Raw genomic sequence first — 18,183 nt, forward strand, 5'->3', positions numbered from 1 at the left:
TTGCATATTTTCTTTTAAAATAATTAGAACTTGTAATACAATAATATCTTGGATTTATGTATACTTTCAACTGGTAAAGTTTCAGTCTGATGAGACTAGACTTTAAAAAATGCCTATTCACCTGTGGTGCCTGGCCTAAAGTACTTTACACCACTGATCTAAACATTGAAAATCCTTTACAAAATTCCATGTAGCTAAAAAAAATGTAATACTATAGAATTTAATTTTTTTTCTTTTTTTATTGCATCACCATATCACAGGACAGGTTTGACATGAGGAGTGCATGGATATGGGTCATATAAAATAACAGTGACATTTTTTCATGACACCCGTGTGATCATAGCACACAAACACATTATTTCACAATAATAATAATAATCTTAACAGAATTAAATCATATCAAATGTTATTGGTCACATACACATGGTTAGCAGTTGTTAATACAAATGCATACAAATGCAAAGCAACAGACCTAAAAAAGGAAATAGAGCTTATTTGCAGCTCATGTAATACTAGTGTATCAAATTCAGTTTGACAGTTAATATAAGAAGAATTAGAATAACAGATGTTTGGTAAGTGTCCATGAAATGTGATATCAACCAATAATAAAATGCTTTTAACATTTTTATCCTTGCTAATTTTGACCCTGGTCCCACAGCACCTTTCTCATGCCACAACAGCATTAGGATTTCAGACCAGTCTCCAATTCTCCAACTCTCCAATTGCCAGCTCATTTCATCACTTCCAAGCCCAAGATGAACGATTAACCTTATGCACTTTCTGTTACCGCATCTCTAAAATCGATAGGCATGAATACTTTAGGCACTGTCGACTTATTCCACATTTAGTTGTGACAGCCTGATTTTTTTCTCTCACCCATCTACACACAATACCCCACAGTGACAAATGTAAAACCTGTTTTTAGAATAAATAAATTAAATACAGATATATCTAATTTACATAAGTATATGTTAGCTTCACCTCTGGCAGCGATTTCAGGGTAAGTCTCTTAAGAGCTTTGCACGCCTGGATTGTACAATATTTGCACATTATTCTTTTAAAAATTCTTCAAGCTCTGTCAAGTTGGTTGTTGATCATAGCTAGACAGCCATTTTCAAGTCTTGCCATAGACACTGGTCCCACAGGTTGAGTACCTTACTCAACCTGAGTCGCCAATTGCTGGTTCATTTCATCACTTCCAAGCCCAAGGTGAACTGATGAACATTGAGTGCTTTCTGTTACTGCTTGGCATCGCTACCATCTTACTGTAGCTAACTGTCATATTAACAGTTTTCACAAATATGTAAGAGAGAAATGGCAATGTACAGTGTAACAATTACTGTACTGTTGGCATACCTAGAAATACCATACTTTCCTCATTTTACACGTATACATCTGTCAGCAATAAATAGATTGGAAATACTTGTTACTACATTAATACTACAACACTAGCTATATGTCCCAGCATTGTGATGCAGAGCCGTTTCAAATGTTAGCAGCAAGAACACATTTTCACCAAAAAAGATCTAATGGCTTTTCTCCTTCCCGTCTTAGGTGAAAAGACTGCCAACGTCTCCTGCATCACTGGTAAACAAGTTTAGGGGGTTATTCGAGCATTGGAATTAAAAGAGAATGCAGGAAAGTGCACAACATTGAGTGCTTCACAGAACTACATAATTTTAATTAGTCTGCAAAGAAACTAAAAACCTACATGGTCGAAAAGCTCATTTTCTTTCCCTTTTGAGAGGTAGAGCAGCAGTCCTGAAAGGATTACCTGTCAATAATCCTACTGGCTAAATTGTAAGATAATGCCTGATTCAGGATTCTTCATTGGCAGGATAGATGTCATCTTGGTCCTTTGGGGGGATTACAACACCATGGATGAAGCCTCCTCACCTTCATTTGGACGAGATCTGCAGTAACGGCTGATGATCACGCTGATCACAATAACCAGAGGTGACAGGACCGAGAATATAATTAATCCTGAAATATAAACAGAGCATAACATTTGTCAATAAATTAATGGGAAATGGAACTGGAGATGCTTCAAGAGAGGAAGTTCACCCGCAAATAAGGTAACATTGCGATTTGAGCATAGTGTATGAAAAGCACTTAAGATATTATTATTATTATGACAGTACAACGTTTTTCCAAAAAGGCTTCTTGTATGGTATTTAAAAACATCTAATTTTAATATATCTATGTGAAGAACATCAAGAATTTACGAGATATTGGAGTGGAGCTGATTCATGAAACACAATACAGTAGATGGTTGTAAAAACTGATAGTCACATTGTTGCATTCCACTTATATTTATGTAACAGTTCCACATGTTTGTACTATCAATCTATCCCCAAATGTTAAAAGCATGTGTCTCCAAACTTTCTAGAAAATAAAACATGTCATGAGCTTCTCATTTTTTCTAGCTTTCAAAAATAGGCACATTCTTTTCCTCTACCCTGCAACTCTTCCCCAGGTCCTTAGTGTACAAGAGAAAGTAGTGCACTGTTTTTCTGTCAATATACATGGTAAAATAATGGTTAATAAACAACTCTAAGGGGGGCCCTACAAAATGTGTGATTTCTTCACCCCACCCCCTCCTGGTTTTAGATTTGTTTAGCTTTTTCACTCACAAAATTACAATTATTCATAGAGAAACAATACAATTGGATGTCCTGGTTCCATGTCAATGATTACCTTACATCAGAAGATCATGATTTTTAAAGTCGGGTAGAAAACAAACTTTTTCTTGTTGAGTGTAATTTCCCATTTTATTGCACATCTGGCTCTTTAATTGTGCATCTAGCAAGTGAGGAATGTGCCATCTAATGTGCTGGTCAATCAATAGTTCAGTACTGCTGCTGCTCATTTAATGGTAAAGTTGGCAAATAACACAATAGATACAAATTATATACAGTGCATTCACAAGGTATTCAGACCCCTTTAGTTTTCCCACATTTTGTTACAGCCTTATTCTAAAATTGATTTCATATGTTTTTCCTCATCAATCTACACACAATACCCCATAATGACAAAGCAAAAACAGGTTTTTAGAAATGTTAAGAAATGTATTAAAAATAAAAAAACTGAAATATCACATTTACATGAGTATTCAGGCCCTTTGCTCAGTCATTTGTTGAAGTACCTTTGGCAGCGATTACAGCATCAAGTCATCTTGGTTATGACACTTCAAGCTTGGCACGTCTGTATTTGGGGAGTTTCTCCCATTCTTCTCTGCAGATTCTCTCAAGCTCTGTCAGGTTGAATGGGGAACGACGCTATTTTCAGGTCTCGCAAGAGATGTTCAAATCGGGACATTCAGAGACTTGTCTCAAAGTCACTCTTGCGTTGTCTTGGCTGTGTGCTTAGGGTTGTTGTCTTGTTGGAAGGTGAACCTTTGCCCCAGTCTGAGGTCCTGAGCTCTCTGGAGCAGCTTTTCACCCGTCCTTGCTGCTGATGATGCAATCACCATGCTTCACTGTAGGGATGGTGCCAGGTTTCCTCCAGACGTGACGGTTGGCATTCAGGCTCAAGAGTTACATCTTGGTTTCATCAGACCAGAGAATCTTGATTCTCATGGTCTGAGAGTCTTTAGGTGTATTTTGGCAAACTCCAAGCGGGCAGTCATATGCCTTCTACTGAGGAGTGGCTTCCATCTAGCCACTCTACCATCAAAGGCCTGGTTGGTAGAGTGCTGCAGAGATGGTTGTCCTTCTGGAAGGCTCTCCAAACTTCTTCCATTTAAGAATGATGAAGGCCACTGTGTTCCTGGGGACCTTCAATGCTGCTGACATTTTTTGTTACCCTTCCCCAGATCTGTGCCTTGACAAAAGCCTATCTCGGAGCTCTACGGACAATTCCTTTGACCTCATGGCTTGGTTTTTGCTCCAACATGCACTCTCAAATGTGGGACCATATATAGACAGGTGTGTTCCTTTCCAAATCATGTCCAATCAGTTGAATTTACCACATGTGGACTCCAATAAATTTGTAGAAACATCTCAAGGATTATCAATGGAAACGGGTCTCATAGGGTCATAGGGTCTCTTAGGGTCATAGGGTCTCATAGGGTCATAGGGTCTCATGGGAAAGGGATACTTACGTAAATAAGGTATCTGTTTTTTTGTAAATTAGCAAACATTTCCAAAAACCTGTTTTCGCTTTGTCATTATGGGGTATTGTATGTAGATTGATGAGGGGAAAATAATATTTAATACATTTTAGAATAAAAAAATAAATAATACTTTACAGCCTTAAAAGTCAAGGCATCTGAATACTTTCCGAATGCACTGTACTTACTCATGGTATAGACTAGTCTGCCAGGTAAGCCTACTTTGCAGTTAAAATTTAATTTGAAGGTTTTGGGGAAAGTATTTCTGTATCACATCCACTGACTACACACGATAGACAAACTCGAGCACCAAATAGACAGACTGGGGCTAAGGTAATAGGCATATATTGTGTTAGGTTTGGCTTTTAAGACAATAGTGGATAACCAGGTGTTGGATAATGTCAATGTTGCATTTGTTAGATAGTAAGTAGCTGGGAGTTTGCAGTGTCTGATACTTGTGAGAATTGTTTATGACAGTTTGCCATGGAACATGTGAAAATTGCATGTCCTTTAAGAATTGTTTGGCGAGCTACTCATAGGTGGGCTGCGAGCTACTGGTAGCTCGCGATCGACCTGTTGGGAGACCACTGGTGTAACGAATAAAATAAAACTCTATACTTAACCATAATGAGCATGTTGAACGTTTGTAGAGGCAGTGCTGGCAGTTTTTGGAGGCAAAGCTTGGTTGCTGACACTTATCCCTATAAAAAGGAGAAAATAAATAATATGAGCAATATGATAAAATAATGGCTAATGGTATAAGGCACTGAAATCGAAGGAAACCGTACCAGAGAAGTGGAGACAACTTTCTTGCCCTAGACAACCCTCGGGCATTATTGCTTAAATATGCTAATGATTCTGAACTGTGGGAGGGTCTCCTCCTACAATTTTTCTTCATTTTAAACTCAAAAGAAGTGTGTCGTTTTCCCACCTGGTATTGTCCACTTCATATCCCACTGTGTTTTGTATATTCGGTTTTTGTGTTTGGAACAGAACTTGAGTCTGGTCTGGACCTTAGGATCTTACATTTGAGCCAGTTTGCTACAGCAGAAAAATAATCCTGAATTAAGAGGAAATTTGAACTATGTGGATTATAATTACATGGACATTTTCTGTAGGGGTTTATACATGTTTTGTTAGGGAAAATGAAGTTGACATTTTAAAAGTGGGAATTACAAGCTGTACATGCAAATCCTCTGCAAAAAAAGTGATACAATTAAGATCCTACATCTGTATTGATTGTCTCGGTGTCGGATACATTTTTACTCAGTCTTGATTCTGTCTTGGACAATGAGGACTGCTAATCTGCCAAGACCAGCAGAGTGAAAAACTCAAATATCAGCTCCTATTCAGTCAGCCCATAAAACCGCTTCGCCAGGCCAAATATCTACACTCCTTACATGACACAATATATTTTTGCCTATTGCAACCTGGGCTTCCTACTTTACTCGTAAAGTAACTGTATTTTATTTTTATAGAAAAATATCCTAATTTTATCGTGCTCATCAGAATTTAGATGATTCGGTGTTGGGAAGAGTAGGGGACATTGTTTGAAAGTTGTACGCTCACTATTAATAAGGGGAGACCGTGGGAAGTTGTAACACATTTTGTCTTTTAATCTATTATAGACCTGTTTGGGTTTGTGATAATTTGTAGAGTGACTCTTGTGAGAACGAAATTACAAGATTGTTATAAAACTGTTATTGCATCAAATGGTTGTTTTATGCAACAGAATAGGGGTCTCTTAGAACTGTATTGCATCTTGTTTTGGGGGCCAGACCCTGGTTTCTACACAATGAGAACAGTCTTTACAGCAGATACTAATAATTTACACGAATCCTAACCTTGTGACCCATTCCACACATCTGTTGTTTGTCATGTAGACTAAGGGGGTGTAGCTTTGCGATAAAAAGTGTTTGTATTCTTTATCTCATGGCTCTCAACGAATCATCTAAGTGTGGTTCTTCGACCAGCCATCGTTATTGTAGAGTACTCACATAATTCACTTGTGTCTGTGGTGTGACATGCTCTCCTTATTTTTAATGTATTTTTTTCTCCCCAATTTCGTGGTATCCAATTGGTAGTAGTTACAGTCTTGTCTCATCGCTACAACTCCTGTACGGACTCGGGAGAGGCGAAGGTCAAGAGCCATGTGTCCTCCGAAACACAACCCAACGTAGCCGCACTGCTTCTTGACACAATGCAGATCCAATCCGGAAGCCAGCCGCACCAAAGTGTTGGAGGAAACACCGTACACCTGGCGACCTGGTCAGCGTGCACTGCGCCCGGCCCACCACAGGAGACGCTAGTGCGCGATGAGACAAGGATATCCCTGCTGGCCAAGCCCTCCCTAACCCGGACGACGCTGGGCCAATTGTGCATTGCCCCATGGGCCTCCCGGTCGTGGCCGAATGTGACAGGGCCTGGGCTCGAACCCAGAATACCACGTAATTCATTATCTTAAAAAATATATATACTTTACCATAATGTGCGATATGATTGTTTGCTTATTGCTGATGGAGCAAAAAGAGTGACATGAGCAATATGATGACAACAACGCTTTATATGAACATCAATGGTATGTTGTGTTATACACCAATAACATCAGGAGCAACCATACCTGAGAAGTGCAGCCTGGTCTCTTCATATACCCCATCCTGTGAAAGAGAAAGGTGGAAATATTTAGAAATGTTTACTAGGTTGGCATTTGGTAGGCAGTAACAGAGAAGAGGAAGGTGAATTGTATGAGTTGACCTACCTTGGTGGTGCAACCAATAGTTAATGTGACATTCACGGAGGATGACTTTGCCAGAGAACACTTCTTCGCATGAAAAACTGCATTCACCTATGCCATTTTCATAGTAGGCAATGGGCTGTAGTGAATAAATAATCTTTCACATGTCATGTCTCAATTGACATGGCCCCTGCCATAACATGCGTCATTTAGCAGACACTGTTATCCAGAGTAAATTACAGTAGTGAGTGCAGCAATGTTCGTACTGTCAATGGTGATATGTAATAAAAAAAATGGCTCTCATAAAGATATCTTTATCACATTGTATCTACTTGTCATGACCACATACTGTAGAAAATAGATTACCTTTTTGCTAGTGGTCCAGCTCTGATCACATTGGGGATCCACTGCTCCAAATGGTGCTTCAAGTGTGTTTGTACCCTCTTGACATGTGTAGGAAACCAGCTTCTCCCCTACTGAGGCTGCGCACACTGAGACTGAGAATACAGAGACTGAAAAGTGAATAAAGAAAAAGGACATGAGGGATGGGAATCCACCTCACCCCAAGAAAGGATCATGTCGACCTAAAGCCACTGTATTATGCAGCATACTAGGCAGTGTCAGCTTAACGGAGGTGGTCACTATAGTCTATTTGGATTTATTCTGGATCCACATTAGGGGCTGCCAAGGCAGCAGCTACTCTTCCTGGGGTCCAATCATAAATACATACAACACACTACTCTACCATAATACATCTACAATACAAAATCCATAATACAGCAAAATAACAATATTCTAATGTATGTGTGTGTAGAGTGCCCGTGTTGGCATGTGTTTGTGATGCTGTGTGTGTGCCGGTGTCGCTTCACAGCGCTGTTCCATTAAGTGTTGTTTTATCTGTTTTTTTAAATCTGATTTTACTGCTTGACTGAGTTATATGATGTGGAATAGAGTTCTATGTAGTCATGACTATGTAGTACTGTTAGTTTCCCGGAGTCTGTTCTGGTCTTGGGGACTGTGAAGAAAGCTCTGGTGTGGCATGTCTTGTGGGGTATGTATGGGTGTGCGCTAGTCGGTTAAACAGACAGCTCAGTGATTTAAACATGCCAATACCTCTTACAAAAACAAGCATTGATGCCGTCAATCTCACCTCCACCCTGAGCCAGGAGAGATTGACATGCATATTACCAATGCTGGCTCACCGTGTACATCTAAGGGCCTGCCGTGCTACTCTGTTCTGGCCCAATTGTCAAGAAAGCGGAGCGCTTGTGTTAGCTCCTCCAAGCGAAACCATGAATTCAGAGGGCTAAAAGAGTCTTGTGAAAACAACCTAGGCTCAAATCCAATTGGTTACATCAGTACATAGGCCTAATGCATACTTATTGAAATGACCGGTGGTCCTTGTGGGAACACTGCAATGAGATGACATAAGATGTTGACATAAGATAAGATGTCAACAGTAATGAAGGCCAAGCTTGACGCGTTTGGGCGGAAGTGTCTGAGAATGAGATTAGCTACATTACAATGCAAACGGCATGTCCTAAATTAGGTATGACTAGGCGGCTGTTGATATCCCCTTTTCAGCATGCGTGAACTATTTTCGGGATGTATTTTTTTATGAATTTGCCTACCAACGCACGCGTAAGATGTAACCTAATCTGACACAGCCCAATTACTCGAACGACCAAAGTCACACACTAAGAAACTGGGTGATGGTTCTGTGCGGAACCATAATGACAAATAACCCTTTGAGCCCTTCAATGGTTCTTTGCAGTTCACAAAAAGTGTTTTTGCTCTTTTAGTGATAAGAGATATCTGTTAATAATGGCGAGACGCTCATGTTTCCACCCTAACAATGGGAGTCGTTGGGCATTGGGTTTATTTTGGACAGATTTTGGCGAGTGAAACCTCTCGCTTTGCCTCTTCCTCTCTGTAGGGGCGGCAGCTCATTCAAATATTTTGGCAGCTCATTCAAATATTTTGGGGTGTGGTTTGCTCAGATCTCTTTTTTTGTGCAACCACGGCTTGGTTGGGTTGTGTTTCGGATGACGCATGGCTCTCGAGGTTCGCCTCTCCCAAGTCCGTACGGGAGTTGCAGCGATGAGACAAGACTACTACCAATTAGATACCACTAAATTGGGAAGAAAATAAATAAATAAAAATATGGCCAGTGAAGGTGTCTTGTGACAGATGTAACAGATGTGACACGGCTAGCTTAGTTAGCGGTGCGCGCTAAATAGCGTTTCAATCGGTGACGTCACCTGCTCTGAGACGTTGAAGTAGTAGTTCCCCTTGCTCTGCAAGGGCCGTGGCTTTTGTGGAGCGATGGGTAACGAGGCTTCGTGGGTGACTGTTGTTGATGTGTGCAGAGGGTCACTGGTTCGCGCCCGGGTATGGGCGAGGGGAAGTTATACTGTTACACAGACACCTTGAGAACTGTGGTCTAAAATCAGTTCTCAAACCACTCCTCAGGATCCCTCAGCTGTTCCAGAGTTTGCACACCTTATTTAAATCAATTAACACAACAGAATTTATGGAAATGTGACAATATAATGGCTAACCAGAAAAAAACCCTGTTTTGTTCGTCAAAAGGTTATTTCTACATTGAGAAAGTATCTATAAAAAAGGTCCACAGACTCTATTGACAAGTAAAGTAAATCATAATTTTAGGTGAGCCTGCACAGTTTGATATCAGTCTCATTGTTTAAAATAAGTGACAACATACCTAGAATGCAGACGAGTTGAAAAAACATATTTGTAGAACTACAGCAATGAATACGATCCAGAACAGAAGTCAATCAGTTTATACACCCATAACAGAACCCTCGACCTTCTCGCACGAGGTTCGGCGCGCTATCGACTGTGCCGCAAAAGCATGCTCAAGCGGCAGAGTCGATATCTGCCTTTATAAACCCAGGGTCGTTACAATAGGCTAAAGTGGAAGTGACACTATGGGGATTTCCGTAGAGTGACGAAAGCAAAGGACTAAAATCATGCTTGTGCTTCGTCACAGTGGGCGTGGACGGGCACTTCGTCTTCAGTCAGAAATTAAGACGGGACAGCCAAGGTCAATGTGATCCCATATAATTACATATTCTGGTGTGATCGTCTCAGGTGTGTGTGTGCAGGGTGCAATTATATCTACACCCACTGTGACGAAGCACATGCCTTGTTTTTAGTCATTTGCAGACGTGCAGAGTGCACGCGCACCTGGGACGATCACACCCAGAATGTCATCCTATGGGATCAAGTTCACACCTTTTTGCGCTGTTCTGTGAAAGCGAGTAGGTGCATAGTGTTGAACGAGATCCTCCGTTTCTTGGCAATTCCTTGCATGGAATAGTCTTAATTTCTCACAACAAGAATAGACTGACGTGTTTCAGAACAAAGTTCTTTGTTTATGGCCATTTTGAGCCTATAATCAAACCCACAAATGCTAATGCTCCGAATACTCAACTAGTCTAAAGAAGGCCAGTTTTATTGCTTTTTTAATCAGAACAACAGTTTTCAGCTGTGCTAACATAATTGCAAAGGGGTTTTCTAATGATCAATTAGCCTTTTAAAATTATAAACTTAGATTAGCTAACACAACGTGCCATTGGAACACAGGAGTGATGGTTGCTGATAATGGGCCTCTGTATGCCTATGTAGATATTCATTTTATTTTTAATCAGCTGTTTACAGTTATAATAGTCATGTACAACATTAACAATGTATACACTGTATTTCTGATCAATTGTATGTTCTTTTAAAATGGACAAAATGTTTTGCTTTTCTTTCAAAAACAAGGACATTTCTAAGTGACCCCAAACTTTTGAGCTGTAGTGTATATAATTATTAATATACGCCTACTGTATTATAGCTAGCATATTAATTAGCTAACTGACGTTAGCCTGCCTAGCTACAGTTGAAGTCAGAAGTTTACATACACCTTAACCAAATACCTTTAAACTTAGTTTTTATCAATTCTGACATTTAATCCTCATAAAAATTCCCTGTTATAGGTCAGGGGGGCGGCAGCGTAGAGCGTTGGACTAGTAACCGGAAGGTTGCGAGTTCAAACCCCCAAGGTGCAAATCTGTCGTTCTGCCCCTGAACAGGCAGTTAACCCACTGTTCCCAGGCCGTCATTGAAAATAAGAACGTGTTCTTAACTGACTGGTTAAATAAAAGTTTTAAAAAAAATTAGTATCACCACTTTATTTTAAGAATGTGAAATGTCAATAATAGTATAGAGAATTATTTATTTAAGCTTTTTTTCTTTCATCACATTCCCACTGGGTTAGACGTTTACATACAATCAATTAGTATTTGGCAGCATTGCCTTTAAATTTTTTAACTTAACTTCAAATGTTTTTGGGTAGCCTTGCACAAGCTTCCCACAATAAGTTGGGTGAATTTTGGCCCATTCCTCCTGACAGAGCTGGTGTAACTGAGTCAGGTGTGTAAGGCCTCCTTGTTCGCACACGCTTTTTCAGTTCTGCCTACAAATTTTATATAGGTTAGAGCTTTGTGATGGCCACTCCAATACCTTGACTTTGTTGTCCTTAAGCCATTTTGCCACAACTTTGGAAGTATGCTTGAGGTTATTGTCCATTTGGAAGACCCATTTGCGACCAAGCTTTAATTTCCTGACTGATGTCTTAAGATGTTGCTTCAATATCTCCACATAATTGTCCTTCCTCTTGATGAAGTGCATCAGTCCCTCCTGCAGCAAAGCACCCCCACAACATGATGTTGCCACCCCCGTGCTTCACGGTTGGGATGGTGTTCTTTGGCTTGCAAGCCTCCCCCTTTTTCCTTCAAACATAACGATGGTCATTATGGCCAAACAGTTCTATTTTTGTTTCATCAGACCAGAGGACATTTCTCCAAAAAGTACCATCTTTGTCCCCATGTGCAGTTGCAAACCGTAGTCTGGCTTTTTTATGGCGGTTTTTGAGCGGTAGCTTCTTCCTTGCTGAGTGGCCTTTCAGGTTATGTCAACATGGGATTTGTTTCACTGTGGATATAGATACTTTTGTACCTGTTTCCTCCAGCATTTTCACAGGGTCCTTTGCTGTTCTTCTGGGATTGATTTGCACTATAGATTGGACAGAATATTTTCTATACTTATTTTCCACCATAATTTGCAAATAAATTCATTAAAAATCCTACAGTGTGATTTTCTGGATTTTTTTTCTCATTTTGTCTGTCATAGTTGAAGTGTACCTATGATGAAAATTACAGGCCTCTCTCATCTTTTTCAGTGGGGGAACTTGCACAATTGGTGGCTGACTAAATACTTTTTTGCCCCACTGTACATATTTAGGCATAATCATTTCAAAGGAACAGAAGTCTAGAGGCTTACTAAATTTTAACCCTCTTATTAAAAACCCCCAGAAGAAGCTAAATCAATGGCTACAGAGGGACTTATCTTTAAAAGGAAGAGTCCTAATACCGACGGCTGAAGGTATCTCTAGACTAACATATGGCGCTCTATCTTCATATCTTGACAGTAAAATAAGCAAGGAGATAGACCAGATGCTTTAACTTTCTGTGGAGAAACCGTACCCATTACATTAGGAAAACTGTTGTAATGAACACTTATGAGAATGGTGGGCTGAATTTGCTGGACTTTACTACCTTAAATAATACTTTTAAGATCAATTGGATAAAACAATTCCTAAGAAGACCCACTTCTATCTGGAATTTTATTCCTCGTGTTTTCTCCACTTTTGGTGGCCTTAACTTCATCATGTTTTGCAATTATATTGACAAAGTTCCAGTGAACCTTTCTATTTTCATCGGCAGGTTTTCTTGTCATGGTCCTTAATTTATAAACACAAATTTTCTGCACACAGATATTATATATGGAACAATCAGGATATATTGTATAAAAATACCTCTTTGTTTTTAGAATATTGGTTCCAAAATAATACCCTATTGGTGAGCCAACTGGTAAATGCAGAGGGTCTTTTACTCAGTTATAAGGAATTTTTATCACTTTACAAGGTCCCTGTAACACCTAAAGATTTTGCAATTGTTTTAGATAACATTCACTCTAGTGTTGCTCTGTTATTCAGAAACGTGACAAGACCTGACCCTCGGAGCCTACCTTCTATTGACCCTGTTGACTCATCAGTAGGAAAGATTTGTTTCTCTTTTGGTCCATTCAACAACAAAGCGATACGAACCTTGTTTCAGCAGGAAACAAGTAGGTATGTGTGTGGCAACATACAATTTTTTTCCCAACAGATATTATCAATAAGGCATGACACAATGTATCTATATATACCTTATGTCATGCCTTATTGGAATGGATTTATTGATAATATCTGTTGGAAAAAAGTTTGGATGTTGCCACACACATACCTTACTTGTTAACAAAATTAAGGAGATTTCCTTTAAAATGATTCATAAATATTATCCTGCCAACCATTATATGAAGAAGTTTAAGGAAAACATTAACTCAAATTGCTCCTTTTGTAATGACCACCCAGAAACAGTGTTGCATCTTTTTGGCATTGTATTCATGTAAGAAAACTGGCAAGACATCAGTAGATTTATAATTGAACACATTTATGAAGATTTTACACTATTGTGGAGAGATGTACTGCTTGGATTCTTTACATATGATAGAAATAACCTGAAACATTTTATTGTAATTAATTTCATTATTCTTTTGGCCAAATTTTATATACACAAATGTACATTTACAAACAAAAAAACACATGTTCTTACCTCAAAAAAACGAAATTGAACTGTATTTTAAGACAATTAAATACTCTACTAACAAATAAGCTGTTAGAATTATAAGTGTATGTATGTCCCTTAAGGTCCTTGTGTAATTGTAATGTGATATTATATCCCCTAGCATGATTGTGCATTGTATAAAATCTACATATACTTGTGTTCCCTCATGAACTTTCTATATTGATTTGTTAATAATAAAAAATGTCTACATGATGTGTATGTGTCACGTGACATGAACGCGTCAGCAGTTTGACGCCTTCAGAAACAAACTTCTCTCCATTGACAGTCCATGTTAATTCATGCCATTATTTTATGGCGCTAGGAAGACGTTAGGTGACTTGGTGAGAGGTATCAGTAGCTTCACGAGGCTTAATTCTGGCATAAATCACCCCCATATGGGACAGCCAGGGTTCTGTATGAGGTGTGAACGTGATCCCATAGAATGACATTCTGGGTGTGATCGTCTCAGGTGTGTGTGCACTCTGCACGTCTGCAAAGGACTAAAAACATGACATATGCTTCATCACAGTGGGTGTAGACGGGCACTTCCACTTCAGTATGATGTAAATATGATCCCATAGAATTGCACACACACCTGAGACGATCACACCAAAATATGTAATTCTATGGGATCACATTGACCCTGGCTGTCTTCATTTCTTACCCGTCTACACCCACTATGACGAAGCACAAGCATGTTTTTAGTCCTTTGCAGACGGACAGCACTCTACGGGAATCCCCATAGTTTCACTTCCATTTTAGCCTATTATATAAACTGATTCACTTCTGTTCTCGATCATCATCTTCATTGCTGTAGTTCTACAAATATGTTTTTTCAACTCGTCTGCATTCTAGGTATGTTGTCATTTATTTTAAACAATTACTTTGATATCAGTCTAACTGCAGACTCACCTGAAATAATGATTTACCTTGTGTTTGTCTAAAGCTGCCTCTGTGCAAGGTGGCCTCATACAGGATAGGCCTACAGAAGAGGTGAAGTCAGTTTGTGGAGAGGACTCAATTCTGAAATGTAAAGCAATATGTAAGCCTGGGGTCCAATACCGGGCGGTGAGGAGTACCTCAAGGTAAGCTTTCTATTATTGTGATAGCACAAACTGGGTGTTTTGAACCATTATTTATATGCAAAAAATATACAGCACTGGTCCTAGACCAGCAACTTGTCTCAGAGCATTTTGTATTATTCTGTACGTAAATCCGAGACACTCCATTTATTGTAATATATTATGTTTGGTATGGTTATATTAGACAGATGGTTACTTAAAAACTTCTTAGGGCTGCAATCCCGTTAACAGGTTTGATATGACAGCCAGTGAAAGTGCAGAGCGCCAAATTCAAACAACAGAAATCTCATAATTTAAATTCCTCAAACATACATGTATCTTATATCATTTTAAAGGTAATCTTGTTGTTAATCCCACCAAAGTGTCCGCTTTCAAATAGGCTTTACAGTGAAAGCACCACAAACAATTATGTTAGGTCACCGCCAAGTCACAGAAATATTCAGCCATTTTCCAGACAAAGAGAGGAGTCACAAAAAGCACAAATAGAGATAAAAATTAATCACTAACCTTTGATGATCTTCATCGGATGGCACTCATAGGACTTCATGTTAGACAATACATATGTTTTGTTCAATAAAGTGCATATTTATATTTTAAAAATCTCAGTATACATTGGCGCATTACGTTCACTAGTTCCAAAAACATCCGGTGATATTGCAGAGAGCCACATCATTTTACAGAAATACTCATTATAAATGTCGATGAAAATACAATTGTTAAACATGGAAATATAGATACACTTTTCCTTAATGCAAACGCTGTGTCAGATTTCAAAAAAACTTTATGGAAAAAACAAACCATGCAATAATCTAAGTACAGATTTCAGACAACAAAGCAGCCAAAAAGATATCCGCCATATTGGGTAGTCAACAGAAGTCAGAAATAGCATTAGAAATATTCATTTACCTTTGATGATCTTCATCTGAATGCACTCCCAGGAATCCCAGTTCCACATTAAATGTTTGATTTAGTTCAATAATGTCCATCATTTATGTCCAAAGAGCTACTTTTGTTAGCACGTTTGGTAAACAAATCCAAAGTCATGAAGCGCGTTCCCTAGTTGCAGATGAAATGTCAAAAAGTTCCGTTACTGTCCGTAGAAACATGTCAAACGATGTATGGAATCATTCTTTATGCTGTTTTTAACATAAAACGTTCAATAATGTTCCAACCGGAGAATTCCTATGTCTGTAGAAAAGCAATGGAACGAGAGCTAGCTCTCTCGTGACCGCGCCTCAGAGCCTGTGGGACTCTGCCAGAAACCTGGCTCAAACAGCCCTTATGAGCCCCCACTTCACAGCCGAATCCTCAAACAAGTTTCTAAAGACGGATGACATCTAGTGGAAGCCTTAGGAAGTGCAACATAACCAATATCCCACTGTGTATTCAATAGGGGCTGGGTTGAAAATCAACCAACCTCAGATTTCCAACTTCTTGTTTGGATTTCATCTCAGGTTTTTGCCTGCCATGTGAGTTTTGTTACACACACAGACATCATTCAAACAGTTTTAGAAACTTCAGAGTGTTTTTAATCCAATGCGAATAATAATATGCATATATTAGCAACTGGGACTGAAGAGCAGGCCATTTACTCTAGGCACCTCTGGGCACCTTTCATCCAAGCTACTCAATACTGCCCCTGCAGTCGGGTTGAATAGGTGGTAGTATAACACAAATATTTAGCAAACCAAAGGTTGCGAGTTTGAATCTCACCATCGACAATTTTAGCTCATTAGCAACTTTTTAACTACTTAGCATGTTAGCTAACCCTAACCCTTTTAGCTAACTCCTAAACTTAACCCTAACCCATAGCCTTGATAACATTAGCTAAAATAGCCAGAATTCATAACATATCATACAAACCGTTTTGCAAATTTTTAACATATAATAAGAATTGTAATTTATCATACAAAATGGGTGACCGACATCCACAAATTAAAATATACCATACAAAACGTAACATCATACTTAATGTGGGGCGGCAGGTAGCCTAGTGCTGAGAGCGTTGGATTAGTAACTGAAAGGTTGCAAGATTGAATCCCTGAGCTGACAAGGTAAAAATATGTTGTTCTACCCCTGAACAAGGCAGTTAATCCACTGTTCCCAGGCCATCATTGAAAATAAGAATTTGTTCTTACCTGATTTGCCTAGTTACATAAAGGTAAGGTTTAACAAAAATGTAGTGTCTTGGATTTATGTACAAAATTAAATGCTTTAAGACCAGCTGTTAGAGGCATAAAGTAACCTCACACCCTTTTCTTCCAGATCAATGAGGAGCCCTCTAATAAGGTGTCTGGCCTATTGATGAAGAGGCTATCATCACCTAACAGCACCACCCAATGGTACGCAGGCCTGGAGCGTAAAGTGGAACTTTTGGCTGATAATTCTTTTGATATCTTCCTGCCCAATGTAACGGCTGTTGATAGAAGGAAGTACAAGTGTCTCCTGGCAGCACCTGTCGGAGAGCAGAACCAGGAGGGGCAGGTTCACCTCAGAGTGACAGGTGAGTGTGTTCTATTCTCATTGTGTGCTTGTTTTAGTATGTAAACAAACTGTATACTGCATGTGGATGTTTTAAATTGGACCCCCAGAGAGTTCCTCTGTGCTGATATATACTCTTTTAAAGTTTCCAGTGGTGCTCAAGGATTTGTGTATTATTTTTTCATTCGCAGGATGCCTTTACAATAAGTCCACAGACCAATCAGAAAACAATACCATCCTAGTTCTTTCCATTGTGGGCCTTCGACATGAGCTAAACAACGGGTCCCTGGTGGTCTAGTGGTTAGGATTCGGCGCTCTCACCGCCGCGGCCCGGGTTCGATTCCCGGTCAGGGAACATAATGTTTTTCTTTGCTCTGAACAGATTTTCTCTGTACGAACAGTTTTCACCAATGTTCTCTTCATAATACTATGATAATGTTAAATCAGTGTAGGCTGCTGAGGGGAGGACGGCTCATAGCCGTAAAACCAGATTGCATACCAGAGAGAATACTATAGACATCTAGAAAGCCAGTCAATTGATCATTGACAAGTTTTCCAACACTTTTGATGAACGAGGAAAAATAGAAATAGGCCTATAACAGTTAGGATCAGCTTGATCTCCCCCTTTGGCGATATACCACAATCCCCCGAGGTGCCTTATTGCTATTTTTATTTATTTATTATTTAACAAGGCAAATCAGTTAAGAACAAGTTTGTATTTTCAATGAAGGCCTACACCTGCCAAACCCGGATGACGCAGGGCCAATTGTGCGCTGCCCTCTGGGCCTATCAATCACTGCTGGTTGTGATACAGCCTGTAAAAAATGGTTACCAACGTAATTTGAGTTTTGCTAAAACATAATATCAGTCAGTGTCTGATATATTTGTAATTTTATGTTGGCTGTTACCGGTTTCAGTTTTCAAAAGTATCAGCAGTTGTCGTGGCCGAGTGGTTAAGGCGATGGACTAGAAATCCATTGGGATCTTCCCGCGCAGGTTCGAATCCTGCCGACAACGTGATATTTTTCTCCTGTGATTGGT

The 18,183-nt window shown here is 39.3% G+C and overlaps 1 long non-coding RNA gene and 2 other non-coding genes across 3 annotated transcripts; 2 read left to right on the forward strand and 1 right to left on the reverse strand.

Moving 5' to 3' along the window:
• Positions 1-247: 247 nt before the first annotated feature.
• On the reverse strand, positions 248-9,715 carry LOC118364487 (uncharacterized). The gene is made up of 6 exons (XR_004821594.2): positions 9,571-9,715; positions 7,212-7,357; positions 6,870-6,984; positions 6,732-6,768; positions 4,735-4,812; positions 248-1,983 (listed from the first exon to the last, which is right to left on the reverse strand). It is a non-coding gene; the product is annotated as an uncharacterized LOC118364487 (long non-coding RNA).
• Positions 9,716-17,425: 7,710 nt separating this feature from the next.
• Positions 17,426-17,497, forward strand: trnae-cuc (transfer RNA glutamic acid (anticodon CUC)). The gene has a single exon. It is a non-coding gene; the product is annotated as a tRNA-Glu (tRNA).
• A 580-nt stretch (positions 17,498-18,077) lies between these two features.
• Positions 18,078-18,159, forward strand: trnas-aga (transfer RNA serine (anticodon AGA)). The gene has a single exon. It is a non-coding gene; the product is annotated as a tRNA-Ser (tRNA).
• The last annotated feature ends 24 nt before the right edge of the window (positions 18,160-18,183 follow it).

This window comes from Oncorhynchus keta, chromosome 31 (genome assembly GCF_023373465.1).
Source record: "Oncorhynchus keta strain PuntledgeMale-10-30-2019 chromosome 31, Oket_V2, whole genome shotgun sequence".
Lineage (NCBI taxonomy): Eukaryota > Metazoa > Chordata > Actinopteri > Salmoniformes > Salmonidae > Oncorhynchus > Oncorhynchus keta.